General features: G+C 38.9%; 1 long non-coding RNA gene across 2 annotated transcripts; it reads left to right on the top strand.

Annotated features, from left to right (window-relative positions):
• The first annotated feature begins 959 nt into the window (after positions 1-959).
• Positions 960-8,495, top strand: LOC138912318 (uncharacterized). 2 transcript variants are annotated; one of them, XR_011417840.1, is made up of 3 exons: positions 960-1,953; positions 4,599-7,129; positions 8,024-8,495. It is a non-coding gene; the product is annotated as an uncharacterized lncRNA (long non-coding RNA). The 2 variants fall into 2 exon arrangements; XR_011417841.1 differs by having other exon boundaries at positions 4,599-7,147.
• Positions 8,496-13,714: the final 5,219 nt, after the last annotated feature.

Raw genomic sequence — 13,714 nt, 5'->3', positions numbered from 1 at the left:
AATTTACTGATTCCATGACCCTAAAATACAGTTCGGATACCCTCCCACAAAATTCAATACTCAGGGAGCGTAATTGTTCGAGCTGGCAAAAGTGGCTATTTTCGTATAAAAATAACTTTTAAACGTGACTTTTTACAGTAATGTGTTATATACCAAAATTTAAGGAATCTCAAGGGCTATACAGTTTAAAGTTGTAAGGAAAATCGTTAGAGCCGTTTTTGAAAAAATTAAAAAAAAGCTAAAAAAAAAGTTTTAAAAAATTTTCTTTTGTTCATATCTTTTTAACTATTACATTTACACAAATTGCATATAAAAGGCGTTTATAGCATTTAAAAATACCTTTCAAACGAGATGCAGCACAAGTCTGTAGCTTTAGTAGTATAGAAGTTACGGCTTTCCGAATTTTAGCTATTTATAGCTGTTTTCCCGCTAAACTAGCGGGTTTTTCCAAAAGTGGTAGAACAAAAGTTTTTAATATCGATGTGATGAACGTCATATCAAATTTTCAGAACTTAAAAAACATATTTTGGACAAGTGGACAAGTGGACAAACAGAATTAAATTTTCATTTTGGGAAGAAGAAGAAAATCTTATTTTGGCTATAACTTTTGAACGGAGCGTCGGATTTTGACAAATGACCCCTCATTCGACGGGTATTTTCAAAAGGAATACAACTAAAACATTGCGAGGGGGCATTTATCCCCACCGGCCCCATCAGCTCCAAAATTCGAAATTTTTACTTTTTCACTTTCACTGCTCTCTCTCCCAAGCCAATTGATTTTCTTAAAGTCTTGGTATGCAATCCTTTAAGTTTTTGCAATACCTTTCGATTGGTGTATTACTCATTACGATCGGACTATCACAGCAGATTTTCAATTTTGCGGCTATATAATAGTAGTCGCCTTCGCACACTCTCCTGGTGCGCTTCGTCACTACATGGACTGCCGTCCATAGTGATTATGATAACAATGCTTTAGATGACATTCTAAACTCATCAGCACCTTACATTGATGCATCGATAAACCTAACTGAATTAATACCGGATTTTCAAAGAGAACCTACGTCATCTGAACTGCGTCTTTTATCAAGCCCAATTGGTGAGGAGTTACATTCCACCTTTGATTCTATAACACCAAACTCGGCATTTCCTTGCTTAAAACAAAACCTTTCTATTTGTACTGCTGAAAACAGAAAGAATGTAAATGAAAAGAACCTTCAGTTAGAATATGGTAACAGTAGATGTCATATGCAAGATCGCAAAACACCGTCTCCCACAGGAAGTTTTAGCAGTTCAACTGGCAGCTCAACAAGTGGCATACAGAGCGATATATCTGAAGTCTCACAAAAAAGGACACTTGAACCATTTTTTAAACCATTTGAAATTACCCAAAACAATACAAAATGCAATAGCAAGTATTCAAATAAAATTTCACGAACTTATCCATGTGTTACCGATAGCAAGCAAACAAAAAGTCAAAATTCTTCTGAACTTCAAATACCAGAAACATCACTTGAAACTCCTCCAAAAGCTGAGCCGTCTAAATCAAAGACAATTTTTTTATCTTCACACGATTACAAAGCGCTTATGCAAAAAATACAACTTAACGGAACTAAGGCCTTCAAACTAAAAAGTAATGTAGGGTCAAAAATTCCTAACATCCTTATTAAAAAAAATAATACAAAATTATTGCAATCTTTGGAAGAAAAACATAACCCAAAAGTACACAGTTCATATGGCCACATAAAAGAACAACAGAACACGCACCTAAATGTTGGCCCTAAATGTGAATTCCTTAATACTTTTACTATGGATGAAAAGGTTTATAAAAAACGGCAACGTATGATTAAAAACCGGGAATCTGCTTGCTTATCTCGTAAAAAACGAAAGGAGTATGTTGTTTCGTTGGAGAATCGAATAAATAAACTTGAAGCTGAATATAAAGCTTTAAAAGTAGTAAGTATTCATTGCACTAATTTTCGAAATGCTCTGTATAACTTTATATATTAGACTTGTTTCAAATTGTCAAAAATCAAAATGCTTGCTTTAAAACTAAACAAGAGAAAACGCTATAGTCGGGTGCCACGGAAATCAGATACCCGTTACTGAGGTAAAGGGAGTGCACAGACAGACAGACAGACAGACAGACAGACAGACCGACAGACAGACAGACAGACAGACAGACAGACAGACAGACAGACAGACAGACAGACAGACAGACAGACAGACAGACAGACAGACAGACAGACAGACAGACAGACAGACAGACAGACAGACAGACAGACAGACAGACAGACAGACAGACAGACAGACAGACAGACAGACAGACAGACAGACAGACAGACAGACAGACAGACAGACAGACAGACAGACAGACAGACAGACAGACAGACAGACAGACAGACAGACAGACAGACAGACAGACAGACAGACAGACAGACAGACAGACAGACAGACAGACAGACAGACAGACAGACAGACAGACAGACAGACAGACAGACAGACAGACAGACAGACAGACAGACAGACAGACAGACAGACAGACAGACAGACAGACAGACAGACAGACAGACAGACAGACAGACAGACAGACAGACAGACAGACAGACAGACAGACAGACAGACAGACAGACAGACAGACAGACAGACAGACAGACAGACAGACAGACAGACAGACAGACAGACAGACAGACAGACAGACAGACAGACAGACAGACAGACAGACAGACAGACAGACAGACAGACAGACAGACAGACAGACAGACAGACAGACAGACAGACAGACAGACAGACAGACAGACAGACAGACAGACAGACAGACAGACAGACAGACAGACAGACAGACAGACAGACAGACAGACAGACAGACAGACAGACAGACAGACAGACAGACAGACAGACAGACAGACAGACAGACAGACAGACAGACAGACAGACAGACAGACAGACAGACAGACAGACAGACAGACAGACAGACAGACAGACAGACAGACAGACAGACAGACAGACAGACAGACAGACAGACAGACAGACAGACAGACAGACAGACAGACAGACAGACAGACAGACAGACAGACAGACAGACAGACAGACAGACAGACAGACAGACAGACAGACAGACAGACAGACAGACAGACAGACAGACAGACAGACAGACAGACAGACAGACAGACAGACAGACAGACAGACAGACAGACAGACAGACAGACAGACAGACAGACAGACAGACAGACAGACAGACAGACAGACAGACAGACAGACAGACAGACAGACAGACAGACAGACAGACAGACAGACAGACAGACAGACAGACAGACAGACAGACAGACAGACAGACAGACAGACAGACAGACAGACAGACAGACAGACAGACAGACAGACAGACAGACAGACAGACAGACAGACAGACAGACAGACAGACAGACAGACAGACAGACAGACAGACAGACAGACAGACAGACAGACAGACAGACAGACAGACAGACAGACAGACAGACAGACAGACAGACAGACAGACAGACAGACAGACAGACAGACAGACAGACAGACAGACAGACAGACAGACAGACAGACAGACAGACAGACAGACAGACAGACAGACAGACAGACAGACAGACAGACAGACAGACAGACAGACAGACAGACAGACAGACAGACAGACAGACAGACAGACAGACAGACAGACAGACAGACAGACAGACAGACAGACAGACAGACAGACAGACAGACAGACAGACAGACAGACAGACAGACAGACAGACAGACAGACAGACAGACAGACAGACAGACAGACAGACAGACAGACAGACAGACAGACAGACAGACAGACAGACAGACAGACAGACAGACAGACAGACAGACAGACAGACAGACAGACAGACAGACAGACAGACAGACAGACAGACAGACAGACAGACAGACAGACAGACAGACAGACAGACAGACAGACAGACAGACAGACAGACAGACAGACAGACAGACAGACAGACAGACAGACAGACAGACAGACAGACAGACAGACAGACAGACAGACAGACAGACAGACAGACAGACAGACAGACAGACAGACAGACAGACAGACAGACAGACAGACAGACAGACAGACAGACAGACAGACAGACAGACAGACAGACAGACTTTTTATTTGAGTAAAATTAGTTTTAGCCCAAATCAATTTGTAATTTAGAATAGGAATATTGAAATACCATGCCATAACACAACGTGACTAGCAAAAATAAAAAAAATAGGATTTAACCATCCTATAATGCAGATTGCGTTGACTAGACTTGCACACCCTGATCAAGCGTAGGATTTGTCACGGTGTTATGTTCATACACAAGTTAATAAATGGTGATGTCGACTCCTCCTTTCTTTTTACTTCTCTAAAGAGGAATGTACTATGCAGGACAATTCGCCGGTATCGGCCCCTGTCTCTGCCATTGTTATTATTGTTATTGTCCTTAAATTTGTATGTGAGCAGGGGCACTCCCCTTATATGGTTTGGTGTTATTGTGGAAAAAACAAAATACAAATACAAATATATACAAATAGTTTTAGGCACAATTCCAGTAAATGTTAATAAATTTGTATGTTTTTTGCAGGAAAACATAACAATACGCGATCAGTTACTTCGCTTTGCCAACTTGCGACGACAGTGCAATTGTGAAGATAAAAATGTAAACGAGCTGCTACTAAATAATTTAGGCCCTAAACCCAACAATAAAATATTCGAGAAAAGCACAAACAAGTCGAAAAATTTTAGTAACAAACTTACTTCTGCAACTGTAAAGAAGAATGTCGCTATATTATTTGCAATGGCTTTTATGGTAACTCTGAATGCTGGGAATTTGCATTCATATCTCAACAGTTCGTCGATTAAAAATGGAAGTAGTGAATTAGAATCTCACGGAACACATTCAAGCTTACCCGGTCGTCGGTTACTTTGGGTGGAATCAGAGGAAGAATATAAGAAACAACACGTATCTAACAGAATTCACTTAGACGAAGCAGATGTTCCCCCTCTATATTTTTTAAGTCGCAACATACGCAGCCATAAAGAAATTTCCATTAAAAACAATACCGAAAATGTAAATGAAAATTACTTATCCAATGAGCCTCCGCCTTTAACCTTTTCAACAGTAACAAAGTGTAATGGCAATTGCAACTTCTATAAGTCCAGCAATCAATCTGAATATTTTAGACTCGCAAAAAACTTGCATACATTGATTAACGGATCATTAACATTTAAAAATGACGGGTATAAATCCTCAAATGAGTATTCTGAGGAAATGCATGACAAAAAAGGAAATAGTTTGACATCAAAAATAAAGGACGAACAAAAAAAAGATCAGGATAAAAAAAAAAGGGTATACAATAAACATGAACCAATAAGTTTCATTAATGGTATCGAACGAAGAGATGATACTTTTTACGTCCTTTCATTTAATAAGGAGCATGCACTTCTTCCAGCATTGAACTGCAGTAATAGTGCCCCACCAAAATTCTCTTTGGTACTTCCTTTAGGAAACACAGCCTTCAATGGTGATATTAAGTTGATGCAGGTGGTCTGTGAAGTATTAAATACTAAAGAATTCGAAGTTAAGTCCAATATGATGCCAGATAGACATCGGCCAAACGTCACGAAGTGGAAGTCAAATATCCAAAAATCGAAAAAAGAAAGTTTTGGGACGCAGATAACACCAATAGATTCGATACAGCACAATACACCACGAGTGCGTAATTTTTACATGGTTGGCCCAAAAAGCCAAACTGCCGCAAATGCATCTCATGAAAAGACCCAGTTTATTCAGATTAACCAAACTACAAACTAAAAATAAAAATATAATTAAAAATTATCTACACACAAAAAAAAAAATATAAAATCAACATAGAAAAATAATTCTTTACTACTTTATAATACTTTTCATGTATTTTGTTGTTTCATTGTTTGGGTCATTGAATTGTATTTATTAATTAAAATTGTAGAAAACCTTTTTACGAAAGGTCATGTGTTTTGTTTTATTTCTTAGGAATTTTACAAATTGAAGATCAACTTTTTTTCTGACTTTGGGCCGCTCGAGTGCCTGATAGCTATCTGTCCGAAAAAGATAAAGACGAAACTTGTCGTAAAAGAAATCGGTTTTCTCGACTCCTTTAATTTATCTGAATAAGAAACAATTACAGACTTTGTAATACAGAGTGCTGTTGACGCACAGAATTGAGCTGTAAAGTGCAAAAAATGGAATGCTTTGAAAATTCTATTAGCTGTTTGGGTTTAAGCCAAATAACAACGCACAGTTTTTTTTTTGTATCTTAAAATTTTTTTTTTTTTTAACACCCTGGACAGATAAAAAATATGTAACTTTAACATATGGAGCAACACTGTTCTGCTGGCGAGCTGTTAAAGTCAGAAAATTATGTACCTGTTTTGTATAAAATTTTCGAGAAAAATTGTGCAACTTTGATCGTTTGTTGTGGCAAAAGTTTACGAAAATGTAAAATGAATAAATATGGATAACGATTGTCCAGGTATGTGAAATTCGAAATGGATAAATGGATGGTGAGCCTTAATTCTATCTCTAATGTCATCTGCTTTCTGGTGACTAACAGTAGCTCGGTTTTTTTTCGGAAGCCAGCTGTAAGCCACGAGAGTTAATGTTTCACGATTTTCCATTTTTTTTCACAACCTCTTCACAACGCACGCACAACGCCACACTTTTTCTTTGTTAAACATTTTTAGGATTATTTTTTATAATTTTATAATTTCAGTCAGATGTTTGCAACGCAGTGAAGGAGACGTTTCCGACCACATAAAGTATATATATTCTTGATCAGCACCATTAGCCGAGTCTATCTAGCCATGCCCGTCTGTCCGTTTCTATGCGAACTAGTTTCTCAGTTTTAAAGCTATCGCGAGGAAACTTTCCCGAAAGTTTTTTTTCTATTGCAGGTAGTACATATGTCGGAGCGAGCCGGATCAGACCACTATATTTTAAGGCTCCCATAGGAATATTCAAACAAATATAAGAAAATTCGTTGTAACTTTGTAGGAAGTTGGCGTTTTGATTCTTGACAACTTAAAAACAAAATTTAAATAGAAACGCTGAATCTGGAATCCCTGGAACTGCACTGAGTGAGCACTAAACTATAGGTATTTACTTTATCTGCAAGGGTGTAAAAGCTTCGGCTTGCCGAAGCAAGCTTCCTTTCTTGTTTTTGCTTAATTATTTTCATACTTAAAATTAATAGATTTTTACAAACTACGGTGACTTGTAGGGGTCTTCGGTACGTTCTTAGCTTCCGAAATCTTGTTGAGCTGCCTTTTCGCGCATGGAGATTTTTCACGCATCTCCGCATCCTCTCCGGAGGCTCTGTAGGCTCCACCTAACCAATGTGTCTTAGAATGGTCCATTGATTATGTTCCGCCAAAAACGAGTCATATCTTTTTTCGCGTCCATACAAATGTTCCAAAGTGAAGGCTACTGAGATAATTTTCATCAAAAAACCAGTATTCTCCTCCAAATCGACCAATCCTATTATATAAGAATATTAGATAAGAATAATAAAAACTTACTTAGCAGTGCAAGAATAACATCCTTCTGGGCTGTAGGTCAAAATGATCTCTATTATATTGTTTATGCACCTTATACCATAAGCTCAACAAAGTTTTAATACCCTTCAAAAGTACTTACTTAAAAATGTATTCTCAATTAATAGCACCTTTGTTTGAATTCGAAAACAACTTACCACAGTTAAGCGCAATTGAAAACCGCGGAAAAACGGCGCCTGTCTTTCAGATGTAGAAAAAGAATACTGTGCGAGAAAAACCACATCTGCCATTTCAATCTCTCTCTCCCAGAGCAGAGAGAGAGAGAGAGAGAGATTCAGAGAGAGAAATTTGGGAAAGCGTCGTCTCGGGCGTTTCGGTTAAACTCCTTCGGCCAGCCGAAGCTAGCTTCCTTTCTTGTTTTAAAGAGCAGTTAGTGGATGGCATCTACTTGTTAAAGTTAAATAACTTTTTTTTTAGACGATCTATCGTTCTATGGTTTAACTCCTCAAAATGATTATGATAACAATGCTTTAGATGACATTCTAAACTCATCAGCACCTTACATTGATGCATCGATAAACCTAACTGAATTAATACCGGATTTTCAAAGAGAACCTACGTCATCTGAACTGCGTCTTTTATCAAGCCCAATTGGTGAGGAGTTACATTCCACCTTTGATTCTATAACACCAAACTCGGCATTTCCTTGCTTAAAACAAAACCTTTCTATTTGTACTGCTGAAAACAGAAAGAATGTAAATGAAAAGAACCTTCAGTTAGAATATGGTAACAGTAGATGTCATATGCAAGATCGCAAAACACCGTCTCCCACAGGAAGTTTTAGCAGTTCAACTGGCAGCTCAACAAGTGGCATACAGAGCGATATATCTGAAGTCTCACAAAAAAGGACACTTGAACCATTTTTTAAACCATTTGAAATTACGCAAAACAATACAAAATGCAATAGCAAGTATTCAAATAAAATTTCACGAACTTATCCATGTGTTACCGATAGCAAGCAAACAAAAAGTCAAAATTCTTCTGAACTTCAAATACCAGAAACATCACTTGAAACTCCTCCAAAAGCTGAGCCGTCTAAATCAAAGACAATTTTTTTATCTTCACACGATTACAAAGCGCTTATGCAAAAAATACAACTTAACGGAACTAAGGCCTTCAAACTAAAAAGTAATGTAGGGTCAAAAATTCCTAAGATCCTTATTAAAAAAAATAATACAAAATTATTGCAATCTTTGGAAGAAAAACATAACCCAAAAGTACACAGTTCATATGGCCACATAAAAGAACAACAGAACACGCACCTAAATGTTGGCCCTAAATGTGAATTCCTTAATACTTTTACTATGGATGAAAAGGTTTATAAAAAACGGCAACGTATGATTAAAAACCGGGAATCTGCTTGCTTATCTCGTAAAAAACGAAGGGAGTATGTTGTTTCGTTGGAGAATCGAATAAATAAACTTGAAGCTGAATATAAAGCTTTAAAAGTAAGTAAGTATTCATTGCACTAATTTTCGAAATGCTCTGTATAACTTTATATATTAGACTTGTTTCAAATTGTCAAAAATCAAAATGCTTGCTTTAAAACTAAACAAGAGAAAACGCTATAGTCGGGTGCCACGGAAATCAGATACCCGTTACTGAGGTAAAGGGAGTGCACAGACAGACAGACAGACAGACAGACAGACAGACAGACAGACAGACAGACAGACAGACAGACAGACAGACAGACAGACAGACAGACAGACAGACAGACAGACAGACAGACAGACAGACAGACAGACAGACAGACAGACAGACAGACAGACAGACAGACAGACAGACAGACAGACAGACAGACAGACAGACAGACAGACAGACAGACAGACAGACAGACAGACAGACAGACAGACAGACAGACAGACAGACAGACAGACAGACAGACAGACAGACAGACAGACAGACAGACAGACAGACAGACAGACAGACAGACAGACAGACAGACAGACAGACAGACAGACAGACAGACAGACAGACAGACAGACAGACAGACAGACAGACAGACAGACAGACAGACAGACAGACAGACAGACAGACAGACAGACAGACAGACAGACAGACAGACAGACAGACAGACAGACAGACAGACAGACAGACAGACAGACAGACAGACAGACAGACAGACAGACAGACAGACAGACAGACAGACAGACAGACAGACAGACAGACAGACAGACAGACAGACAGACAGACAGACAGACAGACAGACAGACAGACAGACAGACAGACAGACAGACAGACAGACAGACAGACAGACAGACAGACAGACAGACAGACAGACAGACAGACAGACAGACAGACAGACAGACAGACAGACAGACAGACAGACAGACAGACAGACAGACAGACAGACAGACAGACAGACAGACAGACAGACAGACAGACAGACAGACAGACAGACAGACAGACAGACAGACAGACAGACAGACAGACAGACAGACAGACAGACAGACAGACAGACAGACAGACAGACAGACAGACAGACAGACAGACAGACAGACAGACAGACAGACAGACAGACAGACAGACAGACAGACAGACAGACAGACAGACAGACAGACAGACAGACAGACAGACAGACAGACAGACAGACAGACAGACAGACAGACAGACAGACAGACAGACAGACAGACAGACAGACAGACAGACAGACAGACAGACAGACAGACAGACAGACAGACAGACAGACAGACAGACAGACAGACAGACAGACAGACAGACAGACAGACAGACAGACAGACAGACAGACAGACAGACAGACAGACAGACAGACAGACAGACAGACAGACAGACAGACAGACAGACAGACAGACAGACAGACAGACAGACAGACAGACAGACAGACAGACAGACAGACAGACAGACAGACAGACAGACAGACAGACAGACAGACAGACAGACAGACAGACAGACAGACAGACAGACAGACAGACAGACAGACAGACAGACAGACAGACAGACAGACAGACAGACAGACAGACAGACAGACAGACAGACAGACAGACAGACAGACAGACAGACAGACAGACAGACAGACAGACAGACAGACAGACAGACAGACAGACAGACAGACAGACAGACAGACAGACAGACAGACAGACAGACAGACAGACAGACAGACAGACAGACAGACAGACAGACAGACAGACAGACAGACAGACAGACAGACAGACAGACAGACAGACAGACAGACAGACAGACAGACAGACAGACAGACAGACAGACAGACAGACAGACAGACAGACAGACAGACAGACAGACAGACAGACAGACAGACAGACAGACAGACAGACAGACAGACAGACAGACAGACAGACAGACAGACAGACAGACAGACAGACAGACAGACAGACAGACAGACAGACAGACAGACAGACAGACAGACAGACAGACAGACAGACAGACAGACAGACCGACAGACAGACAGACAGACAGACAGACAGACAGACAGACAGACAGACAGACAGACAGACAGACAGACAGACAGATAAAAAATAGATAAATAAAAAAAATAAAAAAAATAGGATTTAACCATCCTATAATGGCAGATTGCGTTGACTAGACTTGCACACCCTGATCAATTGAAGATCAACTTTTTTTCTGACTTTGGGCCGCTCGAGTGCCTGATAGCTATCTGTCCGAAAAAGATAAAGACGAAACTTGTCGTAAAAGAAATCGGTTTTCTCGACTCCTTTAATTTATCTGAATAAGAAACAATTACAGACTTTGTAATACAGAGTGCTGTTGACGCACAGAATTGAGCTGTAAAGTGCAAAAAATGGAATGCTTTGAAAATTCTATTAGCTGTTTGGGTTTAAGCCAAATAACAACGCACAGTTTTTTTTTGTATCTTAAAATTTTTTTTTTTTTAACACCCTGGACAGATAAAAAATATGTAACTTTAACATATGGAGCAATACAGACAGACAGACAGACAGACAGACAGACAGACAGACAGACAGACAGACAGACAGACAGACAGACAGACAGACAGACAGACAGACAGACAGACAGACAGACAGACAGACAGACAGACAGACAGACAGAATATATAGTTTATAGGGTCGTAAACGCTTCCTTCTACCTGTTACATACTTTTGCACGAATCTAGTATACCCTTTTACTCTACGAGTAACGGGTATAAAAATAGGATTTAACCATCCTATAATGGCAGATTGCGTTGACTAGACTTGCACACCCTGATCAAGCGTAGGATTTGTCACGGTGTTATGTTCATACACAAGTTAATAAATGGTGATGTCGACTCCTCCTTTCTTTTTACTTCCCTAAAGAGGAATGTACTATGCAGGACAATTCGCCGGTATCGGCCCCTGTCTCTGCTATTGTGAAGGTCAAATTTTGCCCTTAATGACCCTTTCCGTGTTCTTTGTGATAAAGATAATGATCTCAGTCATGTCTTGTTGTATGGAGTCTCTTCAGTGTCTAATTATAATAAGTTATTATTGTTATTGTCCTTAAATTTGTATGTGAGCAGGGGCATTCCCCTTATATGGTTTGGTGTTATTGTGGAAAAAACAAAATACAAATACAAATATATACAAATATTTTTAGGCACAATTCCATGAAATGTTAATAAATTTTTATTACAATAAAATATTCGAGAAAAGCACAAAAAAGTCGAAAAATTTTAGTAACAAACTTACTACTGCAACTGTAAAGAAGAATGTCGCTATATTATTTGCAATGGCTTTTATGGTAACTCTGAATGCTGGGAATTTGCATTCATATCTCAACAGTTCGTCGATTAAAAATGGAAGTAGTGAATTATAATCTGACGGAACACATTCAAGCTTACCCGGTCGTCGGTTACTTTGGGTGGAATCAGAGGAAGAATATAAGAAACAACACGTATCTAACAGAATTCACTTAGACGAAGCAGATGTTCCCCTCTATATTTTTTAAGTCGCAACATACGCAGCCATAAAGAAATTTCCATTAAAAACAATACCGAAAATGTAAATGAAAATTACTTATCCAATGAGCCTCCGCCTTTAACCTTTTCAACAGTAACAAAGTGTAATGGCAATTGCAACTTCTATAAGTCCAGCAATCAATCTGAATATTTTAGACTCGCAAAAAACTTGCATACATTGATTAACGGATCATTAACATTTAAAAAGGACGGGTATAAATCCTCAAATGAGTATTCTGAGGAAATGCATGACAAAAAAGGAAATAGTTTGACATCAAAAATAAAGGACGAACAAAAAAAAGATCAGGATAAAAAAAAAAGGGTATACAATAAACATGAACCAATAAGTTTCATTAATGGTATCGAACGAAGAGATGATACTTTTTACGTCCTTTCATTTAATAAGGAGCATGCACTTCTTCCAGCATTGAACTGCAGTAATAGTGCCCCACCAAAATTGTCTTTGGTACTTCCTTTAGGAAACACAGCCTTCAATGGTGATATTAAGTTGATGCAGGTGGACTGTGAAGTATTAAATACTAAAGAATTCGAAGTTAAGTCCAATATGATGCCAGATAGACATCGGCCAAACGTCACGAAGTGGAAGTCAAATATCCAAAAATCGAAAAAAGAAAGTTTTGGGACGCAGATAACACCAATAGATTCGATACAGCACAATACACCACGAGTGCGTAATTTTTACATGGTTGGCCCAAAAAGCCAAACTGCCGCAAATGCATCTCATGAAAAGACCCAGTTTATTCAGATTAACCAAACTACAAACTAAAAATAAAAATATAATTAAAAATTATCTACACACAAAAATATAAAATCAACATAGAAAAATAATTCTTTACTACTTTATAATACTTTTCATGTATTTTGTTGTTTCATTGTTTGGGTCATTGAATTGTATTTATTAATTAAAATTGTAGAAAACCTTTTTACGAAAGGTCATGTATTTTGTTTTATTTCTTAGGAATTTTACAAATTGAAGATCAACTTTTTTTCTGACTTTGGGCCGCTCGAGTGCCTGATAGCTATCTGTCCGAAAAAGATAAGGACGAAACTTGTCGTAAAAGAAATCGGTTTTCTCGACTCCTTTAATTTATCTGAATAAGAAACAATTACAGACTTTGTAATACAGAGTGCTGTTGACGCACAGAATTGAGCTG

This window comes from Drosophila takahashii, chromosome 2R, assembly GCF_030179915.1.
Source record: "Drosophila takahashii strain IR98-3 E-12201 chromosome 2R, DtakHiC1v2, whole genome shotgun sequence".
Classification (NCBI taxonomy): Eukaryota; Metazoa; Arthropoda; class Insecta; order Diptera; family Drosophilidae; genus Drosophila; species Drosophila takahashii.
The sequence above is the reverse complement of the archived record's forward strand: the minus strand, read 5'-3'. Positions and strand labels throughout refer to the sequence as shown.